The sequence below is a fragment of the Anomaloglossus baeobatrachus genome, chromosome 2, assembly GCF_048569485.1.
Source record: "Anomaloglossus baeobatrachus isolate aAnoBae1 chromosome 2, aAnoBae1.hap1, whole genome shotgun sequence".
Taxonomy (NCBI): domain Eukaryota; kingdom Metazoa; phylum Chordata; class Amphibia; order Anura; family Aromobatidae; genus Anomaloglossus; species Anomaloglossus baeobatrachus.
The window spans coordinates 123,959,097-123,976,800 of record NC_134354.1 but is presented as its reverse complement, the minus strand read 5'-3'; the positions used below and the strand labels follow the sequence as shown (position 1 = coordinate 123,976,800).

Genomic DNA, 17,704 nt, shown 5'->3' with positions numbered 1-17,704 from the left:
AGAACAGCAAAATGATACTTTAGGATTAGATGATCTTGTTGAAGCTGCTTCAAAACACTTTCATATTCATCACATGCGCTGTGTTGTGCACACGCTGCAGCTGCCAATAAGAGATAGTCTGCAAGACGGACATGCTGGAAATGTGATTGGAAAAGTGAGGAAGTTGGTTATTGCCGCCAGAACCCCTAAAATTGATTCCATCTTGAAGAGACGTGCTGGGAAAAGGGCAATTGTGGATCAAGTCACTCGGTAGGGCAGCACTTATTTAATGATTGAGCGATTGCTTGAACTAAAACCGTTTCTTATAGATATGGCGAACACTCAGGTAACCCTAAATGAAAGTCAATGGACACAGGTGGCTGAATTGAAGGAATAGCTTAAATCACTAATTTACCGTGACTAAAAAATTACAAGCTGAGGATTTAACTCCTGGCATTTTCATAAGGGAGTGGAAGAACTTATTATTTTGCCTGTCCCAAAGAGGAGGTTTAATCACAGATGGCATTTCTGCTTCAATGAAACGGGAGAGACACAGCTATTGGAAAATAAAATTCTTCTGGCAGCTGTTTATGTGGACCCAAGTCATCGTATACTGCTTGATGATCAACAGCTTACTAAAGGAAAAAAAGCTCTGACTGAGGTAGCAGTTAGGATGAGTGGCCTACAGGACTGCCAGGCGCAAGAGGACTTGGGTCCTGACAGTGCTACTGCTGCCATATCTTCATCCTCATCAGATGAGAAGTTTAACTTTGACAAGTATTTGGATGACATGGAGCAGGCAAAGCGTTGCCGCAAGGAAAAAGATTTCACTCCGTCTCCTAGAGCAGCAGATTGACCAGATTTCAGCAAAAATTTTCACTTGCTCTCAAAGAAATAGAAAAATTCAACCGTTCATCAAAACTGACAGTGCATGAGGCAATTCCTTTATACCCGGAAATTGTTAGAGATGTTGCCCATGTGGTTACGGCTTTGCCCCCAACCCAAGTAAGGCCCGTTTCACACGTCAGTGAAAAACAGGGACGTTTTTCACTGGCGTGTAAAAGACGCACATGTCCCTGCGTGTGCAGTGATTCACGGCACACGTGGGTTGTCTAAGTGCAATCCGGGCTCCGTTCTCCGTGGCCCGTGATTGCACTTAGAAAACAACTCACCTGTGCCCGCTCCCGCTGTCCTTGGTGCTGATCGCTCCCGCGGTGCAGCATCCGGCCGGCGGTGACCCCCGCAGCTGCTGCTTCCGGGTCGGCTGTGTCGCGCATAATGAATATGCGCGACAATAATGAGCCGGCTCAGAAGCAGCAAGCAGAACGGGCTGCAGAGGACATCGCTGGACGCCGGGTGAGTAAAAATGATTTTTATTTTAAAAGTACGTTTTTTTCTGGCACGTGTTTCACGGACCACACCACTGCATGGTCCGTGGAACATCAGTGATGCCAGAAAAAAAATGGACTTTTCTCCGTGCAGCAATCACGCACACGCGGGTACGCCGCACGGAGACACGTGCAGTGAAAAAAATCACTGATGTGTGAGCAGATCCATTCATTATAATGGGTCTGCGTATGTCAGTGATTCTGGTACGTTTAAAAAAAAGCACAAACGTACCAGAATCACTGACGTGTGAAAGGGGCCTTAGTGTAGAGAGGTTGTTCTCCAGCCTTAACATTATTAGGTCAGATTTGAGGTCATCTGCGAAGGAGGATCTGATGGAGGCAATTCTATTTCTTACAACAAATTCATAGACTGCACAAATGTTATTTAGTATGTTTTTGTTAAGAACTGATTTTTGCCACTTACATAGTTTATTACATATTGTTTTATATATTATATATAAAATATATTACATAGTGTATTACAAATTTACAATTTATTAGTTTTTTGTGTTCTAAAGTTCTATTCCAATAAATATATTTTATGTTCTATCTAAATATCTTGATTATTGTATTGTACCGCCCTGGGAGGGCTCGGCTGCTCCCTGCTGGACTGAGCCGCTCGAGATCCGGGCTCGGGTTGTCGGTGGCTCGAGCGCCTCCGGACCGGGGGCCACGTTGCTCAGTTAAGGGGAGGCAGTGGGGTGGCGGGTGTAGGACAAGGTTCGCAGCCAGGGGCCGCGTCGTCGTTAGACGAGTCGTGACGCCACCCACGGGTCGTGGTGACGGGATGCACCTCCGCTGCGGCGAGAGTGAAGGGGGGGGGGGGGGGAACGACTCCCGGGATCGGTATTGGGTGCGCAGCCTAGATGTTAGCCCCTCCGTGGGTAGGTGCGGTGTGTCTTGGGGCCCGGTGGGGCGGGCGATGGAGTCGTGCTGCAAGGTGCCGTGCCCGGATGGCACTGGTGTACTCACTATGAAATCACACTCAGAGTCACTGGTAAACCAAAGTTCGGGGATGGTCGGGTCCCGCAGCCGGCTGCTTGTGTCCCTTGTGAGGCTGATGGTGGTCCCTTTCCCTTGCACCTCCTGTTTCTCAGCTTTTGGCTCCCCTGCCTGGGCAGTGGTAGCCCGCTCCCCGGCGTTTAGCTGCCGGAAGAGCCCTCTGTTGCCCACAGGCACTGGCCCGTCGGATGTTTGGCCCTTGGCGGTGGCTCTCACCCGGTATCGGTGGGCTTTTGCCATCTTTCGGGACTTTGGGTGAGGATGAACCCATGAGGTCCAGACTGCAATCAGTGAATTTGCCTAAACTCAGTGGCTTCTAAGCTAGGATGGGGTCTGAGTACCCGGTTACTGGTGCTCCGGCTAACAGTTGACTTCCCGGTTCAGGTCCGGCGGGCTCCAATCCTGGCCCGGTCCCTACGGTTCCGCCGGTCGTTATACCGGTACTCCTGCAGGCGGCCACCACCGTCTGCCAGCCTGACGTTTTGGGGGTCCCAGGCTCCAACTCGGGTCCCTGACAGCTTTACTCCTTCGTCACTCCACACTCTCTCCAAAACAACTCCTCTTGTCTTTCCTGTCCCAGGACAGTAGTCTCCTCGGTGGGCGTGCCTTTCCGCCTGACTCCGCCCACCTGGTGTGCTCTACTGGCCCTGAGGGAGGCATCAGGACTCCCTTTCGGGTGACGGGTGTGTCCTCACAAGGGATGGGGGGTGTGGGTGTGTGTGTGTGTGTGTGTGTGTGGCTGGTGTTGTTACCGGTGACCCCTGGAGTCCAGGGCGTCACAGTATCATAGCAATGATTAAATGTCTGATGTTCACATTGTACTACAATACATTTTTCACTTAAATATAAGCAATATATGTGGGACTCGGAGTCGGTGCAAGGGAAATTGAGGAGTCGGAGTCGCAGGTTTGGCTTAGACTCCACAGCCCTGGATAGAAGACAGTGATTTTTACTATAACCAGCAATACTGTGGTATAGCTGTGTACAGTAGAAGCAATCAGACAATCTCAGTTACAAAACAAGTCCTCAGGGAGATTAACTAAAGTAAAAGAACAAAAAAAAAGTTACCATATATATATAAAAAATATATTCAAATCACTAACTTTACCTTAGTAAACAAAAAAGTGGTGTTATAATAAAAAGAGTGGAAAAAGAAAACATTTCAGAAAGTTCCAAAAGGGTTAAATGCTGTTATGTCAGGGACAGGTGGGGACATGTGTTTGCCACTCAACTCAGAGCCGCATTTACCATTAGGCACTGGAGGAGAAGGGGGAGGAAGAGGGGGAGGAGGAGGAGAGCCTGGAGACATGACCCCTAAATACAGCCCTGCACTGCAGCTATATACCTACATCTGCCCAGGTCTCTTTGTATGACTTACCCTCTATAGACACAGCAGCAGCAGCAGCAGCAGACATTCATAGACGGACAATAACCCTGCGCCGCCTCTCCCCTGCCGGCTCCTGTCACTGACGCTCCTTCACTCTATGTATTATGCCAGCACACCTACCCTAAGGACCTGAATGATATCACTGGCCATGTGCAGAAAGCAGCCAATCACAATGTGCATATATTTTCATTTGGGCGGAGTTTCATAGGTCATTGCCATTCCACACGAGTCAAAACACGCACGCGCGCGCGCTCCTCACACAGACGATGCTGAACTTGGTTTCTTTATTCATCCAATTTATTTATTTTCAATTTTTTTACAGGTTTCTCAACAAAAATAAAACATCCCAAGTATATAATACCATGCAGTCATGTGCCCTGTATATAATACCATGCAGTCATGTGCCCTGTATATAATACCATGCAGTCATGTGCCCTGTATATAAATACCATGCAGTCATGTCCCCTGTATATAATACCCTGCAGTCATGTGCCCTGTATATAATACCATGCAGTCATGTGCCCTGTATATAATACCATGCAGTCATGTGCCCTGTATATAATACCATGCAGTCATGTGCCCTGTATATAATACCATGCAGTCATGTCCCCTGTATATAATACCATGCAGTCATGTCCCCTGTATATAATACCCTGCAGTCATGTGCCCTGTATATAATACCATGCAGTCATGTGCCCTGTATATAATACCATGCAGTCATGTGCCCTGTATATAATACCATGCAGTCATGTGCCCTGTATATAATACCATGCAGTCATGTGCCCTGTATAATACCATGCAGTCATGTGCCCTGTATATAATACCATGCAGTCATGTGCCCTGTATATAATACCATGCAGTCATGTGCCCTGTATATAATACCATGCAGTCATGTGCCCTGTATATAATACCATGCAGTCATGTGCCCTGTATAATACCATGCAGTCATGTGCCCTGTATATAATACCATGCAGTCATGTGCCCTGTATATAATACCATGCAGTCATGTGTCCTGTATATAATACCATGCAGTCATGTGCCCTGTATATAATACCATGCAGTCATGTGCCCTGTATAATACCATGCAGTCATGTGTCCTGTATATAATACCATGCAGTCATGTGCCCTGTATATAATACCATGCAGTCATGTGCCCTGTATATAATACCATGCAGTCATGTGCCCTGTATATAATACCATGCAGTCATGTGCCCTGTATAATACCATGCAGTCATGTGCCCTGTATATAATACCATGCAGTCATGTGCCCTGTATATAATACCATGCAGTCATGTGTCCTGTATATAATACCATGCAGTCATGTGCCCTGTATATAATACCATGCAGTCATGTGTCCTGTATATAATACCATGCAGTCATGTGTCCTGTATATAATACCATGCAGTCATGTGCCCTGTATATAATACCATGCAGTCATGTGCCCTGTATATAATACCATGCAGTCATGTGTCCTGTATATAATACCATGCAGTCATGTGCCCTGTATGTAATACCATGCAGTCATGTGTCCTGTATATAATACCATGCAGTCATGTGCCCTGTATATAATACCATGCAGTCATGTGTCCTGTATATAATACCATGCAGTCATGTGTCCTGTATATAATACCATGCAGTCATGTGTCCTGTATATAATACCATGCAGTCATGTGCCCTGTATATAATACCATGCAGTCATGTGCCCTGTAAGTATATAATACCATGCAGTCATGTGTCCTGTATATAATACCATGCAGTCATGTGTCCCTGTATATAATACCGTGCAGTCATGTCCCCTGTATATAATACCATGCAGTCATGTCCCCTGTATATAATATAATGCAGTCATGTGTCCTGTATATAATACCATGCAGTCATGTGCCCTGTATATAATACCATGCAGTCATGTGTCCTGTATATAATACCATGCAGTCATGTGTCCCTGTATATAATACCATGCAGTCATGTGCCCTGTATAATACCATGCAGTCATGTGCCCTGTATATAATACCATGCAGTCATGTGTCCTGTATATAATACCATGCAGTCATGTGTCCTGTATATAATACCGTGCAGTCATGTCCCCTGTATATGAATACCATGCAGTCATGTCCCCTGTATATAATACCATGCAGTCATGTGCCTGTATATAATACCGTGCAGTCATGTGCCCTGTATATAATACCATGCAGTCATGTGCCCTGTATATAATACCATGCAGTCATGTGCCCTGTATATAACACCATGCAGTCATGTCCCCTGTATATAATACCATGCAGTCATGTGCCCTGTATATAATACCATGCAGTCATGTCCCCTGTATATAATACCATGCAGTCATGTGCCCTGTATATAATACCATGCAGTCATGTGCCCTGTATATAATACCATGCAGTCATGTGCCCTGTATATAATACCATGCAGTCATGTGCCCTGTATATAATACCATGCAGTCATGTGCCCTGTATATAATACCATGCAGTCATGTGCCCTGTATATAATACCATGCAGTCATGTGCCCTGTATATAATACCATGCAGTCATGTGCCCTGTATATAATACCATGCAGTCATGTGCCCTGTATATAATATCATGCAGTCATGTGCCCTGTATATAATACCATGCAGTCATGTGCCCTGTATATAATATCATGCAGTCATGTGCCCTGTATATAATACCATGCAGTCATGTGCCCCTGTATATAATACCATGCAGTCATGTGCCCTGTATATAATACCATGCAGTCATGTCCCCTGTATATAATACCATGCAGTCATGTGCCCTGTATATAATACCATGCAGTCATGTCTCCTGTATATAATACCATGCAGTCATGTGCCCTGTATATAATACCTTGCAGTCATGTGCCCTGTATATAATACCATGCAGTCATGTGCCCTGTATATAATACCGATGCAGTCATGTGCCCTGTATATAATACCATGCAGTCATGTGCCCTGTATATAATACCATGCAGTCATGTGCCCTGTATATAATACCATGCAGTCATGTGCCCTGTATATAATACCATGCAGTCATGTGCTCCTGTATATAATACCATGCAGTCATGTGCCCTGTATATAATACCATGCAGTCATGTGCCCTGTATATAATATCATGCAGTCATGTGCCCTGTATATAATAACATGCAGTCATGTGCCCTGTATATAATATCATGCAGTCATGTGCCCTGTATATAATACCATGCAGTCATGTGCCCCTGTATATAATACCATGCAGTCATGTGCCCTGTATATAATACCATGCAGTCATGTCCCCTGTATATAATACCATGCAGTCATGTGCCCTGTATATAATATCCATGCAGTCATGTGCCCCTGTATATAATACCATGCAGTCATGTCTCCTGTATATAATACCATGCAGTCATGTGCCCTGTATATAATATCATGCAGTCATGTGCCCTGTATATAATACCATGCAGTCATGTGCCCTGTATATAATACCATGCAGTCATGTGCCCTGTATATAATATCATGCAGTCATGTCTCCTGTATATAATACCATGCAGTCATGTGCCCTGTATATAATACCATGCAGTCATGTGCCCTGTATATAATACCATGCAGTCATGTCCCCTGTATATAATACCATGCAGTCATGTGCCCTGTATATAATATCATGCAGTCATGTGCCCTGTATATAATACCATGCAGTCATGTCCCCTGTATATAATACCATGCAGTCATGTGCCCTGTATATAATACCATGCAGTCATGTGCCCTGTATATAATACCATGCAGTCATGTGCCCTGTATATAATACATGCAGTCATGGCCCTGTATATAATACCATGCAGTCATGTGCCCTGTATATAATACCATGCAGTCATGTGCCCTGTATATAATACCATGCAGTCATGTGCCCTGTATATAATACCATGCAGTCATGTGCCCTGTATATAATACCATGCCAGTCATGTGCCCTGTATATAATACCATGCAGTCATGTGCCCTGTATATAATACCATGCAGTCATGTGCCCTGTATATAATACCGATGCAGTCATGTGCCCCTGTATATAATACCATGCAGTCATGTGCCCTGTATATAATACCATGCAGTCATGTGCCCTGTATATAATACCATGCAGTCATGTGCCCTGTATATAATACCATGCAGTCATGTGCCCTGTATATAATACCATGCAGTCATGTGCCCTGTATATAATACCATGCAGTCATGTGCCCCTGTATATAATACCATGCAGTCATGTGCCCTGTATATAATACCATGCAGTCATGTGCCTTGTATATAATACCATGCAGTCATGTGCCCTGTATATAATACCATGCAGTCATGTGTCCCTGTATATAATACCATGCAGTCATGTGCCCTGTATATAATACCATGCAGTCATGTCCCTGTATATAATACCATGCAGTCATGTGCCCTGTATATAATACCATGCAGTCATGTGCCCCTGTATATAATACCATGCAGTCATGTGCCCTGTATATAATACCATGCAGTCATGTGCCCTGTATATAATACCATGCAGTCATGTGCCCTGTATATAATACCATGCAGTCATGTGCCCTGTATATAATACCATGCAGTCATGTGCCCTGTATATAATACCATGCAGTCATGTGCCCTGTATATAATACCATGCAGTCATGTGCCCTGTATATAATACCATGCAGTCATGTGCCCTGTATATAATACCATGCAGTCATGTGCCCTGTATATAATACCATGCAGTCATGTGCCCTGTATATAATACCATGCAGTCATGTGTCCTGTATATAATACCATGCAGTCATGTGCCCTGTATATAATACCATGCAGTCATGTGCCCTGTATATAATACCATGCAGTCATGTGCCCTGTATATAATACCATGCAGTCATGTGTCCCTGTATATAATACCATGCAGTCATGTGTCCCTGTATATAATACCATGCAGTCATGTGTCCTGTATATAATACCATGCAGTCATGTGCCCTGTATATAATACCATGCAGTCATGTGCCCTGTATATAATACCATGCAGTCATGTGCCCTGTATATAATACCATGCAGTCATGTGCCCTGTATATAATACCATGCAGTCATGTGCCCTGTATATAATACCTGCAGTCATGTGCCCTGTATATAATACCATGCAGTCATGTGCCCTGTATATAATACCATGCAGTCATGTGCCTGTATATAATACCATGCAGTCATGTGCCCTGTATATAATACCATGCAGTCATGTGCCCTGTATATAATACCATGCAGTCATGTGTCCCTGTATATAATACCATGCAGTCATGTGCCCTGTATATAATACCAGTGCAGTCATGTGCCCTGTATATAATACCATGCAGTCATGTGCCCTGTATATAATACCATGCAGTCATGTGTCCCTGTATATAATACCATGCAGTCATGTGCCCTGTATATAATACCATGCAGTCATGTGTCCTGTATATAATACCATGCAGTCATGTGCCCTGTATATAATACCATGCAGTCATGTGCCCTGTATATAATACCATGCAGTCATGTGCCCTGTATATAATACCATGCAGTCATGTGCCCTGTATATAATACCATGCAGTCATGTGCCCTGTATATAATACCATGCAGTCATGTGTCCCTGTATATAATACCATGCAGTCATGTGCCCTGTATATAATACCATGCAGTCATGTGCCCTGTATATAATACCATGCAGTCATGTGCCCTGTATATAATACCATGCAGTCATGTGTCCTGTATATAATACCATGCAGTCATGTGCCCTGTATATAATACCATGCAGTCATGTGCCCTGTATATAATACCATGCAGTCATGTGCCCTGTATATAATACCATGCAGTCATGTGCCCTGTATATAATACCATGCAGTCATGTGTCCTGTATATAATACCATGCAGTCATGTGCCCTGTATATAATACCATGCAGTCATGTGCCCTGTATATAATACCATGCAGTCATGTGCCCTGTATATAATACCATGCAGTCATGTGCCCTGTATATAATACCATGCAGTCATGTGTCCTGTATATAATACCATGCAGTCATGTGTCCTGTATATAATACCATGCAGTCATGTGCCCTGTATATAATACCATGCAGTCATGTGTCCTGTATATAATACCATGCAGTCATGTGCCCTGTATATAATACCATGCAGTCATGTGCCCTGTATATAATACCATGCAGTCATGTGTCCCTGTATATAATACCATGCAGTCATGTGTCCTGTATATAATACCATGCAGTCATGTGTCCCTGTATATAATACCATGCAGTCATGTGCCCTGTATATAATACCATGCAGTCATGTGCCCTGTATATAATACCATGCAGTCATGTGCCCTGTATATAATACCATGCAGTCATGTGCCCTGTATATAATACCATGCAGTCATGTGTCCCTGTATATAATACCATGCAGTCATGTGCCCTGTATATAATACCATGCAGTCATGTGCCCTGTATATAATACCATGCAGTCATGTGTCCTGTATATAATACCATGCAGTCATGTGCCCTGTATATAATACCATGCAGTCATGTGCCCTGTATATAATACCATGCAGTCATGTGTCCCTGTATATAATACCATGCAGTCATGTTGCCCTGTATATAATACCATGCAGTCATGTGCCCTGTATATAATACCATGCAGTCATGTGCCCTGTATATAATACCATGCAGTCATGTGTCCCTGTATATAATACCATGCAGTCATGTGCCCTGTATATAATACCATGCAGTCATGTGCCTGTATATAATACCATGCAGTCATGTTGCCCTGTATATAATACCATGCAGTCATGTGCCCTGTATATAATACCATGCAGTCATGTGTCCTGTATATAATACCATGCAGTCATGTGTCCCTGTATATAATACCATGCAGTCATGTGCCCTGTATATAATACCATGCAGTCATGTGCCCTGTATATAATACCATGCAGTCATGTGCCCTGTATATATACCATGCAGTCATGTGCCCTGTATATAATACCATGCAGTCATGTGTCCTGTATATAATACCATGCAGTCATGTGTCCTGTATATAATACCATGCAGTCATGTGCCCTGTATATAATACCATGCAGTCATGTGCCCTGTATATAATACCATGCAGTCATGTGCCCTGTATATAATACCATGCAGTCATGTGCCCTGTATATAATACCATGCAGTCATGTGTCCTGTATATAATACCATGCAGTCATGTGTCCCTGTATATAATACCATGCAGTCATGTGCCCTGTATATAATACCATGCAGTCATGTGTCCTGTATATAATACCATGCAGTCATGTGCCCTGTATATAATACCATGCAGTCATGTCCCTGTATATAAATACCATGCAGTCATGTCCCTGTATATAATACCATGCAGTCATGTGCCCTGTATATAATACCATGCAGTCATGTGCCCTGTATATAATACCATGCAGTCATGTGCCCTGTATATAATACCATGCAGTCATGTGCCCTGTATATAATACCATGCAGTCATGTGCCCTGTATATAATACCATGCAGTCATGTGTCCCTGTATATAATACCATGCAGTCATGTGCCCTGTATATAATACCATGCAGTCATGTGCCCCTGTATATAATACCATGCAGTCATGTGCCCTGTATATAATACCATGCAGTCATGTGTCCCTGTATATAATACCATGCAGTCATGTGTCCTGTATATAATACCATGCAGTCATGTGCCCTGTATATAATACCATGCAGTCATGTCTCCTGTATATAATACCATGCAGTCATGTGCCCTGTATATAATACCATGCAGTCATGTCCCCTGTATATAAATACCATGCAGTCATGTGTCCTGTATATAATACCATGCAGTCATGTGCCCTGTATATGAATACCATGCCGTCATGTGCCTGTATATAATACCATGCAGTCATGTGCCCTGTATATAATACCATGCAGTCATGTGTCCTGTATATAATACCATGCAGTCATGTGCCTGTATGCAGTCATGTGCCCTGTATATAATACCATGCAGTCATGTGTCCTGTATATAATACCATGCAGTCATGTGTCCTGTATATAATACCATGCAGTCATGTGCCCTGTATATAATACCATGCAGTCATGTGCCCTGTATATAATACCATGCAGTCATGTGTCCTGTATATAATACCATGCAGTCATGTGTCCTGTATATAATACCATGCAGTCATGTGTCCTGTATATAATACCATGCAGTCATGTGCCCTGTATATAAATACCATGCAGTCATGTGCCCTGTATATAAATACCATGCAGTCATGTGCCCTGTATATAATACCATGCAGTCATGTGCCCTGTATATAATACCATGCAGTCATGTGCACTGTATATAATACCATGCAGTCATGTGCCTGTATATAATACCATGCAGTCATGTGCCCTGTATATAATACCATGCAGTCATGTGCCCTGTATATAATACCATGCAGTCATGTGTCCTGTATATAATACCATGCAGTCATGTGCATGTATATAATACCATGCAGTCATGTGCCTGTATATAATACCATGCAGTCATGTGCCCTGTATATAATACCATGCAGTCATGTGCCCTGTATATAATACCATGCAGTCATGTGCCCTGTATATAATACCATGCAGTCATGTGCCCTGTATATAATACCATACAGTCACGTACCCTGTATATAATACCATGCAGTCATGTGCCCTGTATATATAATACCATGCAGGCATGTGCCCTGTATATAATACCATACAGTCATGTGCCCTATATATAATACCATACAGTCATGTGCCCTGTATATAATACCATGCAGTCATGTGCCCTGTATATAATACCGTGCAGTCATGTGTCCTGTATATAATACCATACAGTCATGTGCCCTGTATATAATACCATGCAGTCATGTGCCCTGTATATAATACCATGCAGGCATGTGCCCTGTATATAATACCATACAGTCATGTGCCCTGTATATAATACCATGCAGTCATGTGCCCTGTATATAATACCATGCAGGCATGTGCCCTGTATATAATACCATACAGTCATGTGCCCTATATATAATACTATGCAGTCATGTGCCCTGTATATAATACCATGCAGTCATGTGCCCTGTATATAATACCATGCAGTCATGTGCCCTGTATATAATACCGTGCAGTCATGTGTCCTGTATATAATACCATACAGTCATGTGCCCTGTATATAATACCATGCAGTCATGTGCCCTGTATATAATACCATGCAGGCATGTGCCCTGTATATAATACCATACAGTCATGTGCCCTGTATATATACCATGCAGTCATGTGCCCTGTATTTAATACCATGCAGTCATGTGCCCTGTATATAATACCATGCAGTCATGTCCCCTGTATATAAATACCATGCAGTCATGTGCCCTGTATATAATACCATGCAGTCATGTGCCCTGTATATAATACCATGCAGGCATGTGCCCTGTATATAATACCATACAGTCATGTGCCCTATATATAATTACTATGCAGTCATGTGCCCTGTATATAATACCATGCAGTCATGTGCCCTGTATATAATACCATGCAGTCATGTGCCCTGTATATAATACCGTGCAGTCATGTGTCCTGTATATAATACCATACAGTCATGTGCCCTGTATATAATACCATGCAGTCATGTGCCCTGTATATAATACCATGCAGGCATGTGCCCTGTATATAATACCATACAGTCATGTGCCCTGTATATAATACCATGCAGTCATGTGCCCTGTATTTAATACCATGCAGTCATGTGCCCTGTATATAATACCATGCAGTCATGTCCCCTGTATATAAATACCATGCAGTCATGTGCCCTGTATATAATACCATGCAGTCATGTGCCCTGTATATAATACCATGCAGTCATGTCCCCTGTATATAATACCATGCAGTCATGTGCCCTGTATATAATACCATGCAGTCATGTGCCCTGTATATAATACCATGCAGTCATGTGCCCTGTATATAATACCATGCAGTCATGTGCCCTGTATATAATACTATGCAGTCATGTGCCCTGTATATAATACCATGCAGTCATGTGCCCTGTATATAATACCATGCAGTCATGTGCCCTGTATATAAATACCATGCAGTCATGTGCCCTGTATATATCCCTTGCAGTCATGTGCCCTGTTGTGAATACACTTGATAATACCTAAAACAAATTATAAGACTGGCACAAAATGAGCATCAAAGTGGGCACTGAGGTATGTTATTGAAGGGTTAAATGGCTGTGGACCACTGATTTCACACTACAATTACATACCTAGTGATGCCCCACATCCAATTCATGCTACTCTATCCTTGCCCAAATGGGTTCTGGCATCAGAACTTGTATCAAATTGGGCAAATCTCCAATTTTTACAGATTTCAATAAGTAACAGGTGTTTTTAAGGGGTTAAATGGCTTTGGGCCACTGATCTCACACTACATTTACATACCTAGTTATGCCCTCTCATCAAAGTCATGTCACTCCAGCCTGGCCCAAATGGGTTCTGGCCATCAGAACTGGCATCAAAGTGGGCAGAAGCACAATTTTCACAGATTTGAATAAGTAGCAGGTGTTTTTGAGGGGTTAATTGGCTTTGGGCAACTGATATCTCACCATAAATACATACCTAGTAATGGCCTGCATCCAATTCATGTCACTTTTGCCTGGCCCAAATGGGTTCTGGGCATTAGAGCTGCCATCAAAGTGGGAAAATCGTCAATTTTCACAGATTTTAATAACTAACTGGTGTTTTTGAGGGGTTAAATGGCTTTGGGACACAGATCTCGTACTACGGTACATTTACACACCTACTGATGCCCCGCATGAAATTCATGTTTCTCCAGCCTGGTATGTATTAATGGTGAGATATCAGTGGCTCAAAGCCAATTAACCCCTCAAAAACACCTGCTACTTATTCAAATCTGTGAAAATTGGGGATTTGCCCACTTTGATGCCAGTTCTGACGCCCAGAACCCATTTGGGTCAGGATGGAGTTGCATGAATTGGATGTGGGGCCTCAGTAGGTATGTAATTGTAGTGTGAGATCAGTGGCTGCATGGTATTATATACAGGGCACATGACTGCATGGTATTATATACAGGGCACATGACTGCATGGTATTATATACAGGGCACATGACTGCATGGTATTATATACAGGGCACATGACTGCATGGTATTATATACAGGGCACATGACTGCACGGTATTATATACAGGGCACATGACTGCATGGTATTATATACAGGGCACATGACTGCATGGTATTATATACAGGGCACATGACTGCATGGTATTATATACAGGGGACATGACTGCATGGTATTATATACAGGGCACATGACTGCATGATATTATATACAGGGCACATGACTGCATGGTATTATATACAGGGCACATGACTGCATGATATTATATACAGGGCACATGACTGCATGGTATTATATACAGGGCACATGACGGCATGGTATTATATACAGGGCACATGACTGCATGGTATTATATACAGGGCACATGACTGCATGGTATTATATACAGAGCACATGACTGCATTGTATTATATACAGGGCACATGACTGCATGGTATTCTATACAGGGCACAAGACTGCGTGGTATTATATACTTGAGATGTTTTATTTCTGTTGATAAACCTGTAAAAAACAGAATATATATAATAGTCGAATAAGAAACTGCCGAATAAGAAACCAACTTCAGCATCGTTAAGCTAGCAGACAAGGAAAAAAAATTCCACTTGCGTTTTGCAAGGACGAGTGCAATCCAATAAAACATCGGATTGCTCTCACCCGCGGGCTTATTACTGCGGGCTGGGCAGGGGAGTTTCTCAGAGCCAGAGTTAGAGGGGGCAGACTGGGCCCCCATGCTATGATGGGCCCCCAGCCTTTCCATCATAAACTGCAGTGATCATACAAATTCTGTACGATCTCTGCAGTTTCAGCGGTTGCAGAAGGACCTATGATGACATCTAGGGCCGCCATCAAGGCATTTCAACCGTGACTGGTGTACTGCGCCCTGTAAAGACAGGGGGCCCTGCCAGGCCCAGGGTAATTACTTAGCTTTTTTAAGCCCCCGGCAGGATGTGCCCTTCCTCTTCACCAGGCCGCAGAAAGATACCAAGTCATTTAAACCCTTTGGCTTCTCAGTTTCCAACATAGTGATCCACCCTACCTCCTTCTGGGCCAAAGTGTTCCTGTGATCACCTAGCCTCATGCCAAAATAAACTCTATCCCTCTGAACTTTTCTCCCTAAAATGTTTGGGTATATTATTTAAGGCTTCAAAATCCTCTGGTTTCTCAGCTTTTGTTTCTTTTTTGATATCCCTAATATGTTCTAGGACACGGACCCTAAATTCTCGGGAGGTCAACCCTACATGTATAAGCCCACATGGGCACGTGCCCAGTAGACCACAAATATCCTACAATTAATATTGTGTACAATTTTATATTCCTTGGTGTTTGAGGAATCATGAAAAGTGAATGACCTCTCCATTTAAGAACAGGCCCCGCAGTCCCCACAGGAATATGAGCCCCACCTAAGTCCCTTTGACAGACCCAAAAATGTAGAGGTGGGTGGGACATAATGGCTTCTGACCATCACGTCCCTAAGCGTCTTTGATCTACGTGGCGTTATTGATGGGTTTTCCAAAATTACCCTTGATAAATCACCATCAGACAAGAGTATTGACCAATAGCGTGCAATCACTTCATTCATTTCCCTCCACTGAGAGAGGTAGGCAGTAATGAATCTGACTTGATTGTCTGACTTTTTAATACTGGAGTTTAGTAGATTATCTCTCAGGGTGTTTTTTGCCCCATCATAGCCAGATTGAATCGACCTATCACTATAGTGGCGGGACTTAAAACGTCTCTTGAGTTCCCCTGCCTGCCCCCCAAATAAGTCCATATTTGAACATAGCCTATGGGCTCTTAGAAACTGACCTTTTGCTATAGAATTGATGACTCGTGGTGGGTGAGATGATTTCGCGATCAGAAGGGAGTTTACAGTTTTTCCTTTTCTAATGATATCCGTCACAACAGAACAGTCAACTCCCTTCATTATTCTGACATCCAAAAACTCTATTGAATCAGGGCTGTAATGATAAGTTAATTTTATATTAGAATCATTCACATTCAATGAAACCATAAACCAATCTAACTCCTCCCGCCCACCCTGCCAAACCATAAACACATCGTCTATGTACATCACCCACATCAAGACTGAACCACGATCACTGTCAGGGTATTGGATGGAGTGCTCCCAATACCCCAGGAAGAGGCACACATACAAGGGCACACAAGACGCCCCCATAGCGGTGCCCCTCTCCTGGAGATAGTAGCGCTCCTTAAACAGGAAAAAGTTGTGTATATGTTTATGTATATATATATATATATATATATATATATACATACATAATCAGGAGGAGCCTAAGATAGGACATACACTGTGTGCAGAATTATTAGGCAAATGAGCATATTGATCACATGATAATTTTTAGACATGTTGTCCTACTCCAAGCTGTATAGGCTTTAGAGCCAACTACCAATTAAGTAAATCAGGTGATGGGCATCTCTGTAATGAGGAGGGGTGAGGTGTAATGACATCAATACCCTATATAAGATGTGCTTAAGGGGAACCAAACATCACGATATCGTCTGCTGCAGCTAATCGGTAAGATCAGCTGTTCTCATGTCCTGTTGTGACACCGCGCGCGCTCCTGCTGTCACAACGAGATCTGAAGAAGCAAGGGCGCATGTGCCACCCTCCCAGATACCAAACTGTGTATTGCGGGCTTCAAAAACATGGCGCCGGAGAAAAGCGCTATGCGCAGGCGCCAACTCCAACGCCGTGTAACTGAAGAGAGAAATTTGCATACAGCCAGAGAGAGGGAGGAACAACCAGTAGGGGGGGGGCCGGGAATCATGTGCATAACCCGCCCAG

General features: G+C 43.2%; 1 protein-coding gene across 1 annotated transcript in view; it reads right to left on the bottom strand.

The window, feature by feature from the left end:
* LOC142284916 (3 beta-hydroxysteroid dehydrogenase type 7-like) overlaps nt 1–3,884 on the bottom strand; it is a 91,500-nt gene extending 87,616 nt beyond the window's left edge. Inside the window, exon 1 of the mRNA XM_075333241.1 lies at nt 3,748–3,884. The gene's annotated coding sequence lies outside the window, so the exon portion shown is untranslated. The remainder of the gene's footprint in view (nt 1–3,747) is intronic.
* Between the last annotated feature and the right edge of the window lie 13,820 nt (nt 3,885–17,704).